The 13585-nt window shown below is 36.2% G+C and overlaps 1 protein-coding gene across 7 annotated transcripts in view; it reads right to left on the reverse strand.

The window, feature by feature from the left end:
* PITPNC1 (phosphatidylinositol transfer protein cytoplasmic 1) overlaps positions 1-13585 on the reverse strand; it is a 378124-nt gene that overhangs the window by 25501 nt on the left and 339038 nt on the right. The window lies entirely within an intron of this gene.

Below are 13585 nucleotides of genomic sequence, written 5' to 3' on the forward strand. Positions count from 1 at the left end.
AAAAATCACTGCCTGGGAGTCACTCAGAGAAGGGCAGGAGCTAGGTCACTGAACTTTTTGGGGGGTGGGAGTCACAGGCCAGTAAGTGTCTAAGGTCAGATTTGAATTCAGGCCCTCTTGACTCCAGGGCCAATATTCTATCTACTATGCCACTTAGCCGCCCTTGAACCTTAAGGATGAAAGCCACATTTCAAAGGACTTCTATCCCTTCTCTCAACCTACCCAAGCTATTATAATGCCTACTCTTACTATAGTTAATAAATCACTTTTGTAATTAAGTGTCCCTGTCTATATCCTGACAATATAGAGTATCCCGCCGCCCCGTTTTTTGGAGGGGAGGGATCAAATGATGAAAGGTCTTTCTGAAGTACTAATCAGTCATATTATAGCATTCTGTCAATCCTTTCAATCAATCAATCAATCAATCAAGTGTAAAATGGTTTTTTTTTTTACCATATACTAGGTGCTATGGATTACAGTGACAAAAGCAAAACAATTCCTCTTTCAACAAATTTACTTTCTAATAAGAGAGGCATGTACATATATAGGTGTGTATATACATATATATACACACACATATGACACACAAAACAAATATGAGGTTGTGTTTGTCCATCATTCTCTAAGAGGACCATGACATCAAGATGATGATATGACTTGCAGCTGAACTTGATTTGAGTGAGGAAGGTCTGTGCAAGGTCACCAGCCTCACTTCCTTCTCCTGAGCCATCTGGGTCCAGTGGCCTGATATTCATCAGGATGACTGGAGATAGCCCAGGATGCAGTGGGAGACCCTGGCCATTTTAGGCTAAGGTCTTATCAGTTTTTCCCTTTGAGTGAGATACACTCATTCAATGAACAGACTTAAGTAGTTACTTAAGGGATGACCCCTTTAATAATAAAAGTGGGAGGGGAAGACCCTCAGGGTTCCTGGGTAAAAGAGAAACAATTACTATCTGGTAACTTGGGAGGGGAAGGCACTGAATCCTGCATGCGGAGGGGAGGAGAGAAAGTAAGAAAGGCCTCCCACAGAAGGTGGTGCTTGAACTGAGTCTTGAAGGAAACCAGGGAAGGCAGTAGGGACAGTCTTCCAGGTATAGGGGGACAGCAGATGCAGTGTGGTATATGAAAAATACAAGGAAGACTAGTAGTGTATATTATAGAGTGCACATGGAAGGGGGTTAAGTGTGCAAACAGTGGAAAAGTAGGAAGGGGCCAAGTTGCAAAGAACTTTGAAAGACAAGCTCACCTCCTTTAAAATGTAAGAGAGTACACTTCATCGTGATCATCAGTAAAATCTGTTTAAGGAAGTAGTTCTACGATGCACAATGTTTTGTTTAAGAAAAAATACACAAGCAGTACCACTAGGGAGGGTAAATCTCACCACAATCTCCTACCTACATTGTTTTCTTTAGCCTCTTAAATAAGAGCAGGAAGTGGGGGTGTGGGGCAGCGGCACAGAGTGGAAACCACTTACAATTATTCAAACCAGAAAAGAAAACTCCCTCATAACTGAAGTTGATTCCTTGTCTTCCTTCAAGTCTCAGCCCAAATCCCACCTTCGGCAAGAAGCTCTCTTCCTGTTCTCCCTTAACGTGTTAGTGCCTTCCCTTACCTATTCTATATCCTTTTATATACCCTACTTGTACGTAGTTATTTACATGTTATTTCCCCCATTAGACTGTGAGATTCTTGAGAGCAGGGAGTGTTCATGCCTTTATTTGGATTTTATTTTAAATTTAAACATTTTTTATTTATTTTTGCCTTTATTTGCGTTCCCAGCCCTTAACACCATAAGCCCTTGGATGCTTGTTGACTTGATTTAGTTGCACACTAAATCAGGCTCTTCTTACTGTTTTTTTTCCTCCATATTTACTCATTTTTTAAAAGTCATTATAGTCTTATACAGGGGTAGGGAACCTGCAGTCTTGAGGCCATATGTGGCCCTCTAGGTCCTCAAGTGCAGTCCTTTGAATCCGAACTTCACAGAACAACTCCCCTTAATAAAAAGGATTTGTTCTGTAAAACTTGGACTCAGTCAAAAGGCCACACCCAAGGACCTAGAAGGCCACATGCGGAGTCAAGGTGGCAGAATCCCCCCTCCTGGTCTAATAAATCCATTTAAAGCCTTAAAGTCAGGAAGAATTTGGTCCAAATCCCATCTCTGATATGTATTAGCTGTAGATTCCTTTTCGTCTGGTCATTTTTCAGTCGTGTCTGACTTTTTGTGACCACATTTGGGGTTTCCTTGGCAAAGACCCTAGAGTGGTTTGCCCCTTTCTTCTTCAGTTCATTTTAAAGATGAGGAAACTAAGGGAAAACAGGGTCACACAACCATTAGGTGTCTGAGACCAGATTTGAACTGAGGAAGTCAGGCACTTTACGCACTGCGTCATAGAGACTCCTAGAAAATTCATTCAACTTCTTTGAGATGCAATTACCCAGGAGTTAGCTACTGATTCACAGATGAGTTGTGGGCTGCCCAAATCCCAAATCTTTTATGCATTAATGAAAATGAAAATTAAAAACTCACTAGGGGGCTGTAGAGACAAGCAGTAAAAAAGACTTTGTACTAGCTGGTGGAGACCGGCCTCAATAAAAATGGCCCAAATTATTAATGCCCTTTCCCAAACGGTTTGAGGGTGGAGCTTCTCAGCAGTGTGGGATGAAAACAACAAAGCTGATAGGAATAGGATGGATTTGTATGTCTCTGATTTAGGTTGTGAAAAAGGCTACCTTAAGAACTCTGGGCATTCTGACTGGCTATCCCCTATGCCTGAAATGCTCTCCCTCCTCATCTCTTACTGGTTTCTGTGGCTTCTTTCAAATAAAAGCTAAAAACCTTAATTTAAAAAGGACAAGGTCAGCCACTGCATGCTGGAGCATGGCCAATCACCTTGACTCTTGATTTGCCACTGGACTCCAATGACTCCCGAGGAGAGAGTGAGGCTGAGGACTTTGCACAGTTCTGCCTCACTTAAATCCAATTCATGTGCAAGTCAAGACTTCATCCTTGAAAACAAAGGACAAAACAACAACAATCCTCTTTTTTGTATATGTGAATAACTAAGTCCAAGAGAGGTGAGGGGACCTATTTGAGATCACACAGGAAGTAGGTGGTAGGGCCAGGATTTGAACCAAGGTTGCCTGATTCCAAAATCCAGCATTCTTTCCACTTCAACTTTCAGGTATTTTATTCTTAAAAGCCTCCAAAGATGGATACCTTGCATTTTGCTTAGCTTCTCTAAGCCTATTTTATTTATTCCTATCATAGCCAAAATCCCATGAGGCAATCCTGCAATCTATTTCTCTTGCTCAATTTTAATTTTCCTTTCTATGATTACAACATAGACAAAAATCAATAAGCACCATAAGCACCAACATTTCCCCATGCAAAGGAGAGAAAAAAACTCCCAAAGAAATAGGATGCTCATTGTTTAAAGTCTATTTCAAATTTAACATGCTAATCCCAACATTACTCTGCTTGTCTGTATCTCCTTTTCAACTTTCTTCTGCTCTCATGAGCGACTTGCCCAGGGTCAAACAGTTAGTAAGAGTCTGAGGCCACATTTGAACTCAGGTCCTCCTGATTCCTGGGCTGTGCTTTATTTAATGAGGCACCGAGCTGCCCTTGTATATGTTCTTAATGGTTAAATGACTCTCCTTTCTTCTTTTTTTTTGGTTATCACTATTACTACCCACTTATCCTCCCATAACTTCCCTTGGCCCAAAGCCCTTCCTTATTACAAATATAGGAAAGTAGAATAAATTTATATATTGGCTGAAAATATACATTTCATTCTTTATCTTTAGTCTAGCTCCTCTGCCAAGAGGAGGGAAGCATGATTCATTGTCAGTCTTCTGAAGTAGTAATTAGTCACTGCAATGATTACAATTCAAAAGCCTTTCACAATTATTTTTCTTTACAATATGATAGTCATTCTATAATTCATTCTACTGGTGTCGAAAGGACACTTAAGTGACCCTTTGGGTACAGCTTCAAGTTGGCCAGATCAGATCCAGAATGGTCAGATCAATTTCAGAGCTCCACCAATAGTTGGTTGGTTGTTCTTTGTTCTGGAAGAGGACCACAATGACAACATTATGTTGGGGTCAAGGTACAGTGTGTCCAACTGTGGCTGATCAAACCAATATGAACTCAGAAGATTCTACCACAGGTTGGGCACAAATAGTCCATATGAATATTTGGAGTAGAGATGTCTCTAAATTTGCACATCCCACATTCCACCAATGATGCATTAGTTTGATTGATCTCCCATGATCCCTCCAATAGTTGTCTTTTTTTGGGGGGGGTGATCATTTTCAACTGATGGGTGTGAGGTAAAAACTTAGAGCAGCTTTAGTTTGAGATTATTATTAATGACGTTGCATGGAATTCTTATACAGCTATCAGACCTTTATCAGAAAAATTTGTTGGAAACATTTTTTCTTAGGTAATGCTTTTCCTTCTAATTCTAATTTTTTTCTGTAAAACCTTTTAGTTTTATGTAATCAAAATTGAATTTTTGATAAAGCATTTGCTAAGCATTTACTATATGCCAGATACTTTATATATTCTGTAAAAATTTAGAATGAAATTCTTTTTTTTTCTCTTTCTGTTGGATTTTGTAGATAAAGGTTGATGATTTTTGTGGTTTTATTTTAGAACCTGCTAATCTGTTGAATTTTTAGTTAAATCTTTAGGATTCTCTCAGTAAACATTTGCAAAAAGTGGGAGTTTTGTTTCTTCTTTGTCTGTGCTTATTCCTTCAATTTCTTTTTCTTTTCTTATTTCTATAGCTAGTGTTTCTAGAACTTGATAAAAAAAAATTAGTGATGATAAAAGACAACCATACTTTATCTGACCTTGGTTTAACTGGAAAGGACTTAAACATTTTTCTTTTATAGATAATACTAACAATTGGCTTTATAATATTAAGGAATATTCTGCTTATGCTTAGGGTTTTTTTTAAAAGATTTTTTTTAACATCAAAGGCTGCTGCTATATTATGTCAAAAGCTTCTTCTGGATCTCTTGATAAAATGGTGTAATTGTTATAATTTTTGTTATTAATAAGGTCTACTATAATTATAGATTTTCTAATATTAAATCAGCCTACCTTTTAATATCTTGTAGTCCTTTTGCTAACAGTTGTTTAAAAATCTGAATCTGTACTTATTGGTGGTATTGGTTCAGATAATTTTCTTTTTCTACTTTATTTCTCCCTGGTTTAGGTATTAGACCTATATTGTTCTCATAGAAGTAGTCTGTTAGAATCCTTTCTTTCTCTATTTTTTGCAAATAATTCTAAGATTGGAATTAATTTTGACACTGGAATGACTTATTCTTCAAATGTTTAATAGGATTGACTTGTAAATCTATCTGTTTCTGTTTTTTTTTCTTTAGCACTTCATTTATGGCTTGTCTATAAATTTTTTTAAATTTACATTATTTAACATTTTTAAAAAAATTTTTTAAAAAAAAATTTACATTATTTAACATTTCCATGTCCTTTGACCCTAGTTACTTAGTATTTTTGTAAATATTCATCTATTTCATTAAAGTTATACATCTTATTGGAGTATAGTTGGTCAAAATAGTTTGAAATTATTTCATTTATATCTGCCTCACCTATTATGAAACAATTTCCTTTTTTAAACTAGTAATTTGGTTTTTCCCTTTTTAAAAATCAAATTAGTTAATGGATTGAATATTTTACTAGTTTTTCTTATAAACTAGATTCCAGTTTTAGTCATGACATCCATGTTTTTTCTTTTAAATTTCACTTTCTTTTAAGAACTTCTATATTTTACATTTGGTAGGATTTCATGATTTATTATTTTACTATTTCATTTTTAGTTTCATGTCAAATATATTGGCTTGTTCTTTCTGTTGTTAAAGGGTGTAGGAGATATAACATTTCTCCTGTAGGACTGCTTTTGGTTGCTAAAAGTTTTGGCAACTTGCTTAATCATTTTCATTTTCTTTGATAAAATTGTCCATTGTTTCTATGATTTGTTCTTTGACTCACCAACTCTAAAGGATTAAATTATTTAATTTCCATTTAAATTTCAATCTTTTCTTCAAATGCCCTTCATTGATTGTAATTTTGTTGTACTGTCATCCTCAGAAAGTATGAAATACTCCTGCTTTTTTGCATTTGTTTATGCCCCAGCACTTTAAATTTTTGTAAAGACCCTACCCATAGCTAGGAAATACATATATTCCTTTCAATTCTCATTCAGTAATGCTAGTGATCTATCACATTTAAGCTTTCTAAAATTCTATTCAGGTCCTCAACTTCTTTATTCTTTATATCTTATTGCTGTGTCTAGGTCAGACAGTTCTGAAGGGAACACATTAATGTCTTCAACTATTATAATTTTATAGTTTACTTTTCCCTGTAATTTGATTAATTTTTCCTTTATTTAGTTGCTATGCTATTCCATGCATACATATTAAGTACTGATATTATTTAATTATCTATTGTGCCTTTAAACATAATTCAGTTTTGTTGCTTTTTTCTTTTAACCATGTCTCTTTTTATTTTTGTCTTGCCTTAGCACATGATTGCTACACCTCCTTTTTTGAATTCACTTGAAACCTCATAAATTCCATTCCTGACCCTCACTTTAATTCCATGAAATTTTTGTTTCAAATGTCTTTCTTATAAGCGACATGTTGTTGTACTGATTTCTAATCCACTCTGCTACCCTCCTCTTTTTATGGGTGAGGGTATCCTATTTTTGTTCACTATTGTGAATGTTAATTGTTTTCCTTTATCATAACATACACTCATACTCCCTTTGCCCCCAAATAACCCTGATCTTTACAAAGAAGATGGTGTAAAGAGACAGAAGAAATCTCATCAGCACTAATAATCTATAACTGAAGTGATTTGTTTCTTAAAAAATATTAACAGACAACAAAATATCATTTTGTTTGCAAGGCAGATCAGAAAAAGGTCAAGAAGTTAATGGATCTATACTGTTTTTTAGCTTGAATCTCTTTCCACGAATACAACAAATTCAACATATTATTTTCAAAGTTGTCCTGTTAGTTTGTGTCTCCTGCCGACTTTTTTTTGTGTTCTTTTCTGTGCATTTAAAAAAATGTGTCAATGGCCCTCTTTTAATTTATTTTTTCATTTTGGTTACCCTGTGGCTTCCCACCTCCCCACTCCCCCAACTCTCTCCTCCAAATGGAAAGAAGAACAAAATGCTTATATTTATATGGATAGTTAAGCAAGGCAAACTCCACATTGGCCATGACCAAGAATTTATGTCTCATTCTATATCTCAAGCTCATTCCATTTCTATTAGGAGATGTGGGTAATATATTTCATCACTGCTCCTTTGGAATTATAGCTTCTAATTACGCTGATCAGAGTTCTTAAGTTTTTGTTTTTTTTTTAAACAATGGTAATGTGATGGCATAAATTGTAATCTGGGTTTTGCTCACTGAACTCAATATCAATTCACAAAGCCTTCCCAGTTTTGTCTAAAAAATGTCCCTTTAGTAATTTCTTGTGATGTGATGATATTCCTTTATATCTATATGCCTTAATTTATTTAGCCATTCCTTAAATTGAGAGGTATTCACTTTGTTTCTAGTTCTTTGCCACTACGAAAAAGACTTTCTATGCATCTTTTACAGTTGGATTATTCTTCCTCCCTCTCCCTTTTAAAAAAAATCTTTTTGGGAGGGAGGGAGGAAGAGAAGTTGGAACTCAAAGTTTTAGGAACAACTGTGGAGTATTGTTCTTGCATACGACTAGGAAATAAGAAATACAGGTAATGGGGTATAGAGAGTTATCTTGACCTACAGGACAAAAGAGAAGATGGGGATAAGGGAAGGGAGGGATGTTAGAAGGGAGGGTAGATTGGTAATAGGGGTAATTAGAATGCTCGGTGTTTTGGAGTGGGGGAAGGGGAAAAATGGGGAGAAAATTTGGAACCCAAAATTTTGTGGAAATGAATGTTGAAAACTTAAATAAATTTAAATACGAAAAAAAGTTTAAAAAAATCTTTTTGGAATAAAGGAGTATTTAGTGGCATTACTGGGTCAAATGGCATGTGCCTTTTGGGGTATTATTCCAAATGGTTTTCCAGGATAGCTGGATCAGTTCAAAGTTTTATCAATAGTATGTTAATGTGCCTATTTCCCCACTGTACCTTGAACAACTATTTTCCTTTTTTTTGGTAATTTTTGCCAAATTTGTAGAAAGAGGGTTTAATTTGTTTTTTTTCATTATTAGTAATTTGGGGCACTAATATGCTCCATATGGTATTGATATATTGGATTTCTTCTTTTAGGAATTGCCTGTTCTCGTCCTTTGACCACTTACCTACTGGGGAATGGCTCTAGTTCTTAAGAGATTGAATCAATTATTTATATATTTTAGATATGTTGCCTTTATCAAAGAAACTTTTTGTAATTTTTTCTGTTAATCATTTGCTTCTAATTTTAGCTATATTAAATTTTTGTGCAAAACCTTTTTAATTTTATGTAACCAAAATTGTCTATTTTATCCTTTGTGATTTTCTCTATCCTTTCTTTGGCCATGAACTCCTCCCTTAACCACAGACTCTAATTTGTTTATGATGTCATTTTTTAGATCTCATTTGAGAGTTAACTTGGTATATGTTGTGAAATGTTTTATCTAAACCTAATTTTTGACAAATTGCTTTCTTGTTTTCCCAGTAAAATTTCATTATTATTTTTCGAGCTCTATTCAATAATTCTTTGGTAGTTTCATTGATATGACACTGGATAAGTAAATTACTTTAGGTAGTAGTGTTGCTTTTATTATTTTGGCTTAGTCTACTCATGAACAAATTAATATTGTTCTAATTAGTTCTGTATTTATATAAAATATATTTTGTAGTTGTATTTTTATAGTTCCAAAGTGTATCCTGGTAGGTAGATTTCCAAGTATTTATACATTCTCTAGTTATTTTATATGGAATTTTATCTTTCTCTTCCTTCTGGGTTTTGTTGGTAATAAACAGAAAAGTTAATGATTTCTGTGGTTTTATTTATTTGGCATACTGCTAAATTGCTAAAAATTATTGTTTCACTTAATTTTTTAGTTGTCCCTCTAGAGTTAAACTACCATGTCATGTGCAAAAACCAGATTAATTTTATTTTCTCTTTGCCTATGTTTATTCCCTCTATTTGTCTTGTCTTATTTCTAGCTAATTTTTTACCCTTTCTTAAAAGGCTACTTACTTACTGCATATAATTTTTATTAGGCTGTGCTCAGTAAAGGATATACTATTTCTGCAGTTCTGCATTTGTGAAATTTTCATGCCCTGATATGTGGTCAATGTTCATAAAGGTTTATAAGGTTTTCATTAATTTGCTTTTTTTCTTGATGTCTTATGGAGTCATTAGCTTCTACTTGCCCAATTCTAATTTTTAAGAAATTATTTTCTCCAGTGAACTTTTGTACCTCTTTTTCCATTTGACCAATTCTATTTTAAGGTATTATTTTCTTTGATATTTTTTGATGTCACTTTTACCAAGATGTTAATTGTCTTTTCATAATTTTCTTCCTTAGGTTTAATCTCTTTACCTAATATTTCCTCTACCATTCTCATTTGAATTTTTTTTTTTGGGAGATGAGGCAATTGGGGATAAGTGATTTGCCCAGGGTCACATGGTTAGTGTCTGAGGATAGATTTGAACTCAGGTCCTCCTGACTCAGGGGCCATTGTTCTATCCACTGTGCCACCTAACAGCCCCCTCATTTAATTTTGAAAATTATTGTTTAGCTCTTCTGGGAATTCTTGTTGGATTTGTGTCCGATTAACGTTTTTTTCCCCCTTCGAGGTGTTACTTGCAGCTTTTATAATTTCACTGCCTTCTTCTAAGTATGGGTTTTGATCTTCTCTGTCACCATAGTACTGTTCTATGTTTATTCTTTTTCTGTTGTTTGCTCATTTTCCTACTCTATTTCTTGATTTTGAACTTGTCTTAAAGTTGGGCTCTGTTCTTGTTGGAGGAACACTATTTCAACCATTACGTTTTTGTTTTTGTTTTTTGTTTTTTAATGAACTACTGTTTTCAGAGCTAGTTCTGGGAGTTTGGAAGTTTTCAGCACTTCCAAGATGGGGAGAGGTGGGATCACAGGGATCTGGGGAGAGGTTCGGTCACTGTTCTCCTGGTCGCTAATCCGATCCTCATCCAGGGAAGGGCCCCTGATCCCTTCCATCACACACGTTCAAGTTTAATCTTCATTATCAACATTTCTTTGTCACTTTCTAAAAAAACAATGATCAAGTCATGATTCCGGTTTCATCATGAAATATAAATACTTACACTGAAAATTTAACAGTCAGCTCTCACAAGCCAATTTGATCTGGCTCCAACACACTTCCTGCCTTACTCTTTCTTTGTCCTCACTGTGACCTCTGATCCCTCTGCCACTCTGGCCATCACGCCTGCTCTGGCCTCACTTTCTTCCCTTTCCAGTCTTGACCCAATAGTGAACCAATTCAACTCTACACTATTGTCTGCTCTAGAATCCCTTGATCCTTTTGTCCCATCTCTACTTATCCCTCAAGTATTGCCTGCCATCTATCTGCCTCTTCCATTCCTCCTCAAGTGCCAGAATGAAACTAGAGGACATGAAACTGACCAGGTCCAGCCATTCTGGGCTACTTGCTGTTTCCCACATAGGACACTCATCTCTCATTTCCAAGTCTCCAATATTTATATGGATATTTCCTCTCACCCACCCCAGCCTGGAAATGTTCACTCTCCTCAGCTCTTAGGCTCTCTGGTTTCCTTCAAGACTCAATTCAAGTGCTATCTTCTGTGGGAGGATTTTCCTGGTTCCCTCTCCCTCCACACTCCCTAGTTTCTACTGCAGGTTCCTCACCCCCATTCTAGTGTCTTCCCCTCCAAGGTTGCCTTGTACGTGCCAGGTATATGTGTGTGTGTGTACACACACATAAAAATTTTATCCCCTGCTAGTATGTAAATGCCTTGAGGACAGGAACTGTTTCACATTTGTCTTTGTATCCCCAGTATTGAACACAGTGTCTGGCAAACTGTAGGTAATTAATAAATGCTTACTGACTGACTGACACAATAAATACCTGTTGATTGATTGATGAAGAAAAGGAATTTCTCATTCTCTGCTTAATAGTCCTTCATGGTTCTCTCTTAAGTTCTTTTCACAATTCACTTCTCATAAAGAACAATAAGCTAACATTTATATGGCATTTTAAGGTTTATAAATATCTCATTTGATCCTCACAACAGCCCTGGGAGGTAGGTACTATTATTAATCCTATTTTACAGATGAGGAAACTGAGGTTGAGAGAGGTTAAGTGACTTGCCCAAGGTCACACATCTAGTATGTGCCTGAAATCAGATTTGACTTTGGGTCTTCCTGACTCCAAGGTCAGGGATCTACTGAATTGCCAACTAAGCTATCAATAATAAGAGACAGTTATATAATACTCAAAAGCTTGCAAAGCCCTTTACAGTACATTATCTCAGTAGGTCCTTATAAGGATCCTATTTACAAGAACCTTAACATTGGATTTGGAGTAGTTTCTCTGATTACCAATTCTGATGGTTATCTAAAGGTCATCCCTTTAAGACCCTGGCATTGGGAAGAAATTTATCAATTTGGGCAATCTTCTAATCTTCAAAGTATCCTATTTTAGGTTGTTTAATTCCTTTTTTGTCATTGCCAGCCCATCAATTGGAGCCTATGATCTCTTAGATCAGAGGACAGATGGTAAGCAAATGATGTACTTAGAGGTATGTTTTAGGGCAAAGCTTGAACTGACTGGGAGAAGAACTTTCTGTTCTTGCCTTAGACCTCGAAAGGAGCCCAGACATACATATGGAAAGGTTTGTGTTAGAGACTGGAAGAATCACTCACTTTATGAAGTAGAGGGTAGTAGCCACAGTTTGGCTGTCTCAAAAATCTCAGCAGTGTTATGTGTTGGTGGTCTAGTCCTTAGTGGTAAGTAAATATAAAACAAAAAAGAGGGAACAGCAAATGCTAATCTTTAAGAGGGATCTCTTCTAATGTCTTACACATCTGAGCAAACCCAGGAAGATGACTCCACTCCATAGGTGAATATGAACTGGAACTGTTTATAGAGGCACATCGACTTTTAAATGACTCAAAGCAGTGGCTATGTTTGGGACTGTTGACCATCTCTGATCATTTAATCTGAGCTACCCCTTTATTTTAAATTTAATGTTCTTTCTTTAATAAAGGATAGAAGGAGGGAGAAAACTGAGGCTGAGAGAGTGCAAGCATCTTGTCTAATTTCAGAGCTAGTCAATGTCTGAGACAGGATATGAACTCAGATCTTCCTACGTCTGATCTCAGAACTTCATCCATTGCACCACACAGCTACCTAGATTTCATTAAGAAATCAACCTTTGGGCTTCAGTTTCCTCATCAACAAAAGGAAGTAATTGAACTAGATGACTTACAAGGTCCCTTCTTGCTCTAAATTTTTTATTCTAAGATTCTAAGAAATCCAGATCTAACCCAAACTAATAGAATGCATTTATTCCTATTTACAAATGGGAATACTATCTGAAGACTTATAATTTTTTTTCAGGTCATTTACATAGCACCTTACCATTTACAAAAGGCTTTCCCACAACCCTATGAGACTGGTACTTCAAGACTTCAGGTATATGCAACTTCATTAGTGTGGGGTCTCTTTCTGCCAAGAAGAACTATAATCCCTCTATAACTTAGGAGAAGGTCTCTGAGAGATGAAATAGCTTATCATTTACCACCATATGGCCAAGCTGGTAATACCTCTCCAAAATTAGTTATGCTTATCCTGGGACACTAGACATAGACTCTATCCCTAGAACCTTACTGAAAACTTCCAGCTTGGTAGAAACTACCAAAGTTTCCAACCCATCAGCTTAAAGGCAGCCGGGTAGCACAATGGATAGAGCACTGAACTTGGAGTAAGGAAGACCTGAGTTTAAATCTGGCCTCAGACACTTACTACGTGTAATCCTGGCAAGTCATTTAATTTCTATCTGCTGCAACTATAAAACATGGATCACAATAGCACCTTCCTCCCAGGGTTGTTGTGAAGATCAAAGGAGACAGTATTTGAAAACCAGTTTGTAAACCTGAAAAGTCCTATATACACGCCTGCTGTTATTAACTTCCAAAGAAAAACTCAGTGTCATCTCCACTCTGTTATGAGGAAGTTAGCACTAGCACTGTTACCCCCACTTTATATTCTCCAAAGGCTCAGAGAATGAAATGATTTTGTTCATGGCCAAAGGGATGCTAAGCGCCCGAGCAGGGACTTGGATTCACATTTTTGGGCTTCAAGACCAGTGTTCGTTCTATTATTCTGGGCTCTCCCTCATAAAGGAAAGACAAACGTGATATTGTGGGGTAAGAAAGCTGGGGAGAGATGGTCCATCAACCAAGTGACAAAATAGGAAAATCTGATGATTTACTAGAAACAGATAAAACTAATTTAGCTTTTCCCAAATTACGCAAATAAGCCAACCAACAAACAAAAAATGAACCCCAAACTCTCACGCTTCCCAAATAACCTTGTTTGCACCC

The sequence above is a fragment of the Notamacropus eugenii genome, chromosome 2, assembly GCF_028372415.1.
Source record: "Notamacropus eugenii isolate mMacEug1 chromosome 2, mMacEug1.pri_v2, whole genome shotgun sequence".
NCBI lineage: Eukaryota > Metazoa > Chordata > Mammalia > Diprotodontia > Macropodidae > Notamacropus > Notamacropus eugenii.